Below are 10,162 nucleotides of genomic sequence, written 5' to 3'. Positions count from 1 at the left end.
AACTTCTAGCCCAGTGTAGACCTTTCAGTGACCCAGTTTGGGATGTTTTTTGTTTGCTCATGTTTTCAGTATTTTTATTTCTTTTTATGCTTTGTGAAAGAATCGCATCAATCATCAATGAAATTCATTGTTTTTGCTCTAACGATTTGTTTATATTTCTTTGATGGTTAAAATTCTTAGCTTGATCTATGATGATTAATCCATGATTGCATTTGAAGTTGCCCCAGTGGCCATGAGTAAGTTTTAAAATCTGGTTATCTCACTTTTTTTATGCAACTTTTCGATGATGCCAAAAGGGGGGAAAAGGTTGTGCTTTACACTTTGAACAGTGATGTTTATAACCTAATGAACCTTGTCCTTGATGCTAAGTAATAAAAAGGAAAATTGTTTCTAACATTATGTTGATGTTGAGCTAAGTTGAAACAAGGCCTAAGCTTATGAAAGCACAAAGTTTGTCGTCATCAAAAAGGGGGAATTTATTGGCCCAAGTAAAGAATAGTTTTGCAGATTGACAAAGGAACTCAGGGATGAACCAGGTCCATCACTGGTAGGCATAGACACTAGCAGATTCAAAGCATGTGAGATGCACATGCAGGAGATAAACGAAATATGGCATAATAACTGATATCTTCTGATCGAAAAGGGTTGCATAATTGATAAGGAGAAGGACTCCTTAATCAAAGAGAACACTATCCAAGATAAGGGAGGAGTTAGAGGTTGAGATCAACTAGAACTCTTCCACCAAGGAAGAGTAGCATTAGAACTCTAGTTGTTTTCTACTCTACTAACTCTATAATTCGCAGGATGTTCTCATTCTACAGGGGACGCACAAAAGCAGAAGTTAAACGTGAATTGAGAGCAAAATAGCAAGGCATTTTGCAAGCAGTTCGTGTGTGATTCAAGTGTGCGAACCTGAAGCTACATGAACCAGATAGAAGAATCAGCTCCAAGTGTTTGTCTGTTATTCTAGTTCAATTGTAGTAAGTGTTTTCATATTGTACCTTTCAGCTTTATCTAGAGGCAATTGTAATAGGTACTTAGAGTATTCAAGTTAGAGTTAACTTGAAGTTGTCGCAGCAGTTAGAGGCTGGTTGCCACAATGGGATTAGAGTTAATCCTAGGTTTACAAAAGTATTTTGTAAATGCAGTTTTTGGCTCAGTGATTTAGTTGAGAGTTTGGGAAAATCCTACTGGGAAGTAGGTCGTGGTTTTTTTCACCTTTTGAGTCAAGTATTTTTCACGTAAAATACTTGTGTTCTTTAATTTCTGCATTTATTATTCCGCAATAGTAATATAAAGAACACATAGAAGAACCAGGTCTTTCCATAATTTGTGCACGAGAAAAATTAGACACCACACAAATCACTCCCCTCTTGTGTGGTATTGAAGTTAAATCATCACGTGTGTTAATTGATCCAAGTAGCCCGGCCAACATCATCAGATCGAGGATCATGGAACAGCTCGGCCTACAAGTTCATATCGTTCCTGCGGTCCGAGTCCTGAACAAGTTCAACATGGCATGTGAGACCACTAAAGGAAAGATAACATTACCGGTGAATACTGCCGGGACCGTTCAAGAAACAAAGTTCTATGTGATCAAAGGGGACATGAAGTATAATGCTTTGTTCAGAAGACCATGGATTCACAACATGAGGGCGGTACCCTCGACGCTGCACCAAGTGTTGAAGTTCATGATGCCAAAAGGAATAGAAACAGTTTGCGGGGAACAACTGGCCCACAAAAGAAATATTTGTAGTCGAGCAGGTGGTCCCGATATCAACACTTTCGACACCGAAGGAGCTAGATCCTGTCACCAAGGGAGAAACTAAATAGAAATTACTGACACCGACTCCATCCCAACCGGAGAAGCAGGATATGGATGAGGACGACGACTATGGGGTTCCCCTTTCATAACTCCCGACAATTCTGACGCTACCAAATCAACGATCGAGGAACTGGAGCAAGTCATACTGATCGAACACTTGCCCGATCGAAAGGTATACCTGGGCATGGGGTTGAATCCCGAGCTCAGGAAAAAACTCATTCAATTTCTTGTAGCTAACAAAGATCATTTTGCTTGGTCCCACCTTGCTATGACAGGGATCCCGCCGGAAATAACCACTCACAAGCTAAGCCTGGACCCGAAGTTTCACCCAGTCAAGCAGAAGAGGAGACCCCGTTCAAGGTCAAACATGCTTTCATCAAGGACGAGGTATCTAAACTCCTTAAAATAGGGTCCATCCGGGAGGTTAAATACCCGGATTGATTAGCAAACATAGTAGTAGTCCCCAAAAAGGGGAACAAATTAAGAATGTGTGGGGACTATAAAGACTTGAATAAAGCGTATACCAAGGACTCTTTCCCTTTGCCTAATATCGATCGCATGATCGATGCAACGGACGTCCACGAGATCCTTAGTTTTCTCTATGCTTATTTCGGGTACAACCAAATTCGGATGAACCCGGGTTATCAGGAAAAAACTTCCTTCATCACCAAGTACGGCACCTACTGCTATAACGTGATGTCATTCGGACTACAAAATGCCAATGCCACTTACCAACGCCTAGTAAATCGGATGTTCGAAGAACAAATAGGAAAATCAATGGAGGTATACATTGACAATATGTTGGTTAAGTCCCTGCGAGCAGAGGACCATTTGAAACATTTGTAGGAAACCTTCAGCATATTGAAGAAATACAATATGAAGCTGAACCCAGAGAAATGTGCAATCAGAGTCGGGTCTGGTAAATTCCTCGGATTCATGGTATCCAACGGGGAAATCGAGATCAACCCCGATAAGATCAAGGCCATCAAAAATATCACTGTTGTGAACAATGTGAAGGTCGTACAAAGGTTAACCGGACGCATAGTCAGCTTGGGACGATTTATTTCGAGGTCATCCGATAAGAGCCACCGGTTCTTCTCACTGTTGAAGAAAAAGAACAACTTCTCAAGGACCCCGGAGTGCCAACGAGCCTTGGAGGAGCTCAATAGATATCTATCGAGCCCACCGCTGCTTCACACACCGTAGACAGATGAACAGATGTACCTATACTTGGTAGTATTAGAGATAGCGGTAAGTGGGGTCCTGGTCCGAGAAGAGAAAGGTACGCAATTTCCAATTTACTATGTTAGCAAGACTTTAGGTGAGGCCAAAACTAGATACCCTCACCTAGAAATATTGTCTCTCGCTTTGCTAAACGTCTCTAGGAAGCTGAAACCGTACTTTCAATGTCACCCCATATGTGTCGTAAGAACTTATCCATTAAGGAATGTAATGCATAAACCCGAACTCTCGGGACGGTTGGCCAAATGGGCCGTAGAGATCAGCGGGCACGATATCGAATATAGGCCTCGGACCGCCATTAAATCTCATATTTTGGCAGACTTTGTAGTTGACTTTACGCTGGACCTAATACCTGAGGTCGAGAAAGAGTTGTTGTTAAGCTCGGGGACTTCTACGGGAATTTGGACCCTTTATACGGATGGTGCCTGGAACGCAAAGGGGTTCGGACTTGGAATTGTATTGAAACCACCCGCAGGTAATGTAGTTATACAATCTATTAGGACTGTAAAATTAACTAACAATGAGGCCGAGTATGAGGCCATGATTGCAGGTCTCGAACTGGCCAAAAGCTTAGGGGCAGAGGTGATCGAAGCTAAGTGCGACTCCCTCCTTGTGGTGAACCAAGTTAATGGGGCACTCGAAGTCATAGAGGAACGAATGCAAAAATACCTGGATAAACTGCAGGTAACGCTACATCGGTTCAAGGAGTGGACTCTACAACATGTGCCTCAGGATCAAAACAGCGAGGTTAATGCCCTTGCTATCTTAGAATCGCCGGTCGATGATAATGAGTTCAACTCGGGGACGGTCGTACAACTCATGATATCGGTAGTGGAAGAAGGTCACGCCGAAATAAACTCAACAAGCCTAACTTGGGACTGGAGAAACAAATATATAGAATATCTAAAGACAGAAAATCTGCCTTCGGACCCTAAGGAATCGAGGACTCTGTGTACGAAGGCGGCCCAGTTCAGCCTGTCTGAAGATGGTACATTGTTTCGGAGAACATTCGATGGCCCACTCTCAATATGTTTAGGACCCGGATACACCAAGTATGTTCTGAGCGAAATCCACGAAGGCACCTGTGGGAATCATTTGGGCGGCGAATCATTAGTTCAGAAAATAATCAGAGCCGGCTACTATTGGATCGACATGGAAAAAGACGCGAAGGAGTTCGTACGAAAATGTGACGGATGTCCAAGGCATTCTCCGATGATTCATTAGCCCGGGAGCTGCTATATTCGGTCTTGTCTCCCTGGCCGTTCATGAAATGGGGGATGGACATCATTGGCCCCCTTCCCTGGGCATCCGGTAAGGCTCAATTTATATTGTTTATGACTGACTATTTTTCTAAGTGGGTGGAAGCCCTGGCATTTGAGAAAGTCAGGGAGAAGGAAGTCATTTATTTTATTTAGGACCACATAATATGTCGATTCGGAATGTCGGCCGAGATCGTGTGTGACAATGGGAAGCAGTTCATCAGTAGCAAAGTAAGCAAGTTTCTAGAAGATCATAAGATCAAAAGAATCCTATCAACACCCTATCACCCCAGTGGGAACGGGCAAGCGAAGTCCATGAACAAAACCATACTCCAAAACCTCAGAAAAATATTGATCGACGCCAAGGAAAAATGGAAAGAAATCTTGCCCGAGGTCCTATGGGCTTACCGGATGACCTCGAAGTCCAGTACTGGGGCTACCCCATTCTCATTGGTTTATGGCACCGAAGCTCTAATACCGGTAGAAGTCGGAGAATCGAGTCTCAGGTTCCGGCATGCAACCGAAGAATCAAACAACGAGACCATGAATACGATCCTGGAACTGTTAGATGAAAGGCGCGAAGCCTCCCTCGTCCGAATGGCCGCCCAAAAATAACGGATCGAGAGGTATTACAATCGAAGAGCCAACCTTAAACACTTCAATGTAGGGGACTTAGTGTTGAGAAAGGTCACATTAAATACCCGAAACCCGAACGAAGGAAAGCTGGGGCCGAACTGGGAAGGTCCGTATCAAATAATAAAGATCACCGAAAAGGGGTCGTACAAACTCGGAGCAATGAACGGTGAGCGACTACCGAACAACTGGAACATAACTCACTTGAAACGATATTAGTGTTGAGGTACGACCCCGTTTACTTCTTTTATTTATTTGCATTTTGGACTAACACCTGCAGGTAACCATCAAAGAACGATACAATGTTTTAGGCCTGAAAGCACACGTTGCACTATTTTTTCCTTGAACTGGCTTTACCCCAAATGGTCTTTCCGGCAAGGTTTTTAACGAGGAAACAGCAGATCGTGCTAACTTAGAATCAATGATCGATTGTCAACAGTATCTGAGGCTTCTCTATGATCGACCTCGAACACTAGGGGCATCACCCTCAAATAATGATTATGGCAAGGAAAGAAACTTTGTGCTCGAATAGTATAGACTTGATCGATAGGATTTACTGTAAGGGCCAAACGGTCGAATGAACCGTACCCACAAAGACCGCCCGAGCCCGGACACAAAGCTTGAACCTCATGTGTAACTTTGTATATTACGCACAAAATTGAAATGAAATTTCTACCTTGCGGATAAATATTTTGCCCCTTGAAAATATTTTCTTTCTTACATTTGATCCCCTAAAGATATCGACCCCAAGGGCTACCTCACTCGGGGACTGTCGCCTAAGGCAGATTCAGATAGCCCGGTATAATGAAGCCCGGGTGCACAAAGTTTATTTGGCAGTTCCCGAACTTTAAAGGCTACGGTCATCCCCATTCGGGAACGGTTATCTCGATTAAGACCGGATGACTCGGGGTAATGAGCCCACTGAGCAACACCCGAACTAGAATGGCTACGACCATTTTAAAATGGCTTAGAGACGTATGAGACCTATAAACAAAAAAAAGGGCCTCCAAAATTTCTAAACCGGTTCAAAAGGCTACCCTCGACGAATTGTAATCTAAAAATAATTCTAAGTACTTTTGGGAAAGCTTCCAATCATACCGAGCCCCCACAAGTTTTAAATAAAATAATATTGAAAGCAAGGCATGTTCGAACCTCCGAACAAAAGCTAATTACTATGTGCTAAGGCACTCGATATCTTTACAATCACAAGGAAAAAAGCGAAACGAGCTTAAAAATTGTCAAAGGAAAAAAGAGCCTATATATATATATATATATATATATATATATATATATATATATATATATATATATATATATGAAACAATATTTACAAAGGCCAAATGGCCTTGACAAAAAAAGTACAAAAGTACAAGAATACATAAACAAAAAAAATATACAAGGCACTTAAACGGCCTGGTCTCCACCGGAACCCGCCTCGTCACCGGCACCATTAGAGTCTTCTCCGCCCCCGGATCCGTTCGAACCCTCAGAGTCTTCTTCATCCTCGGGATACGCCAGTTTCTTAGCCTCGGCTTCGAACCACTCTCGACCTCGGTCGATAAATCAAAACCCCGAGCATAAATTTCTTTGAGGGCCTCCCTTTGGGACTGCCACTTCATGTATTCGACGATATCTTTCAGACGGTCCTGGGCTGCCTCGGCATCGGCCTTATACTGGGCCATCATCTGGTCGGCATCAACTTTGGTCACTTCAACCACCGACTTGGCCGCATTAAGCTCCTTGGCAAGAGTCTCTCGATCAGAAATGACCAAGCTTAGCTGAGACTCAAGCTCCTCAACTTTTTGGGACCGAGCCTTAGCCTTCTCCTTCGCCGCCCGAAGCTAGGCCTCCTCCGAGGCCAACCGCGCACGGGCAATCTCCTTTTCTGAGGCCAGGTGCTCCATCCTGCCTCTCTACTCTTCAGCCTCGACCTTGACTGCATCCATCTCGGCTCGGAGTTGGTCGATACGATCAATCTTCTGCTGGACCAGAGGGTTCTGACCATTAGTCACCGTGTCTAGCTCATCATCAGTAACTTACCTGTTAAACCAGGTCGACGTGTTCTTTCCGAGCCACTTCCAATTCTTCTCAAAGGCTCTTAGCCTCTCCTTCACGCTGCTCGCTGAGAAGTTTGTAGGTATCTCTCTTCTCAGTAAGCCCTCTGACTTCGGCTTCGAGCTGGTTCAACTCATCCCGATACCGGAGAAAAGTTTCATGATGAAGCACCGAGGCCTACAAATACGAAGAAGAATATTAGGATTATCAATGAATTAGTTCAAGGATAAGAGGAGGAATTGAAATCATCGAGAGTTGTCTAAAGTTACCCGGTTCAGCACATGTTGTGCTTTGTTTAACTGGCAGGGCGCGTCTACCTCGTTCATTTTGGCTTGGTCTTCCTCGGTCACCAGGCAAGGTAACTGGCCACCCTTACGAGGACGGAAAGAACCCGGGCTTCCTCCAGAATGGAGATGATGATGGATGGCTTCCGATCAGGATCCACGCTCGGGGCAGGGAACCGGTTGATCAGTTTCGGGCTCGAGGTAGGCCCACTTGCTCCCGAAGATGGACTCTTCTTCGGTACCTTTAAGTCACCCAATCCGGTGACGTCCTCCATGGCAGTGGAATCCACACTATCAAAAAAGCAACGGAAAGGGTCGTCCGCCCCATGGGCCCCTTTGCTAGGGCATTCTTTCGCCGTTTGGGCCTCGTTGTACATAGTAAATGAGGGTGACTCGGTGATGTCTATCACACCAAATGCCTCCTTCGGGGCACTGTGCGCATCCTGGGAAGCCTCAGCCCTGGCCTCCTCATCGACCTCTTTAGCTTGAGACAGATCGGCCTCGCGGTTCTCTAGTTCTGAGGCCCCCAACCCTTCAAGCTACGACGGCACGCGGGCCACCAGAACAAAGGGTTCTTCTTCTTCTTCGGATTCGTCTCTTAGCCAATAGAGCGAATCCGAAGGTGGTGCTCGGGCACTAGTGCTTTCTTTTAACTTGCGCACTAGCCTTCTTCTTGTTTTCTTTTTTTCCGAGCTCGGGGAACTCGGAGCCCTTTTTATTTTCTTCTCTTCGGCATGTCTCAGAGCAGGGGACTCGGTAGGTAAGTCCTCACCACCAGTTGGAGGCCTCAATTCGACGTCCTTAGATAAGACTGCAGAAAGAAGTAAAGGGAGTAAGGGCTTAATATTAAAAGAGGAATCCTAATACTACCTACTCGGGAAAGAAGTCTCACCATAGGAACGGGCCTCCCAACGGCCCTTCGAGGGCTTGCTCCACGAGCGCTCGAAATATGGCATCTTTGATACGATACCCTCAACCCACTCCTTGAGTCGAGGGACAGCGTTCGGGACCCGAGCAACGGCTGCACCACCATAAAATATCGGTAAGAAAAAGAGATGTAAGTGTAAAATCGACATTCGAAAGTGAGTCATACTTACGTGAGGTATTCCACTTCTCGGGGAATGGCCTGTACTTGGCTGGGATTAAGTACGAAGTCCTCACTCGGACAAAATGGCCTTGCCAACCCCAATCCCGGTCCTCATCAATACTTGAGAATGGGGCTTTACTGGCCCGACGCATAATCTTTATCACCCTCCCCCCCCCCCCGGAGGATTCGGGGACTATATAAGAGAAGAAGATGGTCGATGGTGAATGAGTACCCATCACTTTTGTTCACAAAGAACCAGAGGAGGATCAAGATCCTCCAAAGTAAAGGATGAATCTGACCGAGGCATACGTCGTACCTCTTACAGAAATCTATGATGATCGGGTCCATCATGCCCAATGTAAAGGGATAAGTGTAAACATTTAGGTATCCCTTCTACATGGGTGGTAATGGCTTCGTCGGGGTCGGGGATCACTATGTCCTTATCGGCCCAGTTATAGTCTTTACGGACCGTAGGTAGGACTTCTTTAGTGATCGAACAGATGTATCTCGAGACCTGCTCACACCGGCCTTGTACGGAGGAATTTTTTCAACCTTGAAATCGACGTTGACTGACCATCCCCCGGGGATGAACATTTTCAAAGGGGGTTCAGGTACTGGTTCATCGACGGCGGCGCGCGAAACGTTCTCCTCAACCTCAGTAGCCGGCCGCGAAGTAGAAGGGGTTTCTTTCTGGGGAACGGTTTTTGAAGTCTTTGCCATTTCTTTAAAAGATGGAGGAAAATCTGAGTAAGGTAGAGAAAGAAAGAAAGTTGAAAGATTGGACTTGATGGCTTAAGATGAAGACGGGTAACAATTCTTGCGAAGGATCTCGAAAAACCGGAGTAAAAGTACTAGAAAGTATTGAAATCTTAAAGGTACGAGGGTAGAAAGTTTGGATATAAAGTTAAAATGAACAAAGATGGGGTATTTATAGTATTTCAGCAGCGTTTCGCATCCAGGGACGTCCGACCGGTAACTGACATGCATTTAATACCTTTAAGACTTGACTGACGAGACGTTTCAGTTGTTTTGTCGTTTCTGTCACGGTGCATCGAAGCAAGAATCGGAAGCTCGTGTCGTTTCTCGTCGTTTACTCTTCAAAAAACGAGGGGACTATTTGTATATCGGTGAAACCGAGCTCATGATGCATCCTAACCTCTGACAAGATAAGCCAAGCTCGAGACATGGCAATAAGGGATCGAAATCGAGCCAAAGTCCCACCGGACTATAACGGGGGTGCATGACGCCTGCCTTCGAGAATATCGAGGCAATGATCCCGGAATCAATCCTAGCCTCGAGCGACTTCGAAGAACATTGTCAGACAATCCAGCACGGCCAACAGAAGGCCAAAATATCCGGAACCGGCTGAATATTACGGCGGGGATCTCGGCGCGTATCGATAAGGAGCCGGCAATCAGTGAATTAGAAGAATTTTTACCTTTTATAGAGTTGTACCTAAAATAGGACTCCCCTACTATATAAAGGGGGTCTAATAATTTATTTTGACACATTGTAACACGCACTCAAAAGTAATACATTATTATTTTCTGTCTTTAAGCTCTTTTTCTTTTGTTCATCGACATCGGTCGTGATAAGCCCAGCTCGAGGGCGATTATTCCATCAAGGCTGAAATTGTCCAACTCATGTGGTTTGAATTTATCTTATCTTTGTTTACTCAATAGCAACTTAATTTCTCGTTTGTGTTAATTTAATCCGCGTATCCTTAAAACCACTTACAAATTTAATTATTATCCGATTTTAAGGGTAAACAATACTC

This window comes from Nicotiana tomentosiformis, chromosome 6 (genome assembly GCF_000390325.3).
Source record: "Nicotiana tomentosiformis chromosome 6, ASM39032v3, whole genome shotgun sequence".
In the NCBI taxonomy this organism is placed as follows: Eukaryota; Viridiplantae; Streptophyta; class Magnoliopsida; order Solanales; family Solanaceae; genus Nicotiana; species Nicotiana tomentosiformis.
The sequence above is the reverse complement of the archived record's forward strand: the minus strand, read 5'-3'. Positions refer to the sequence as shown.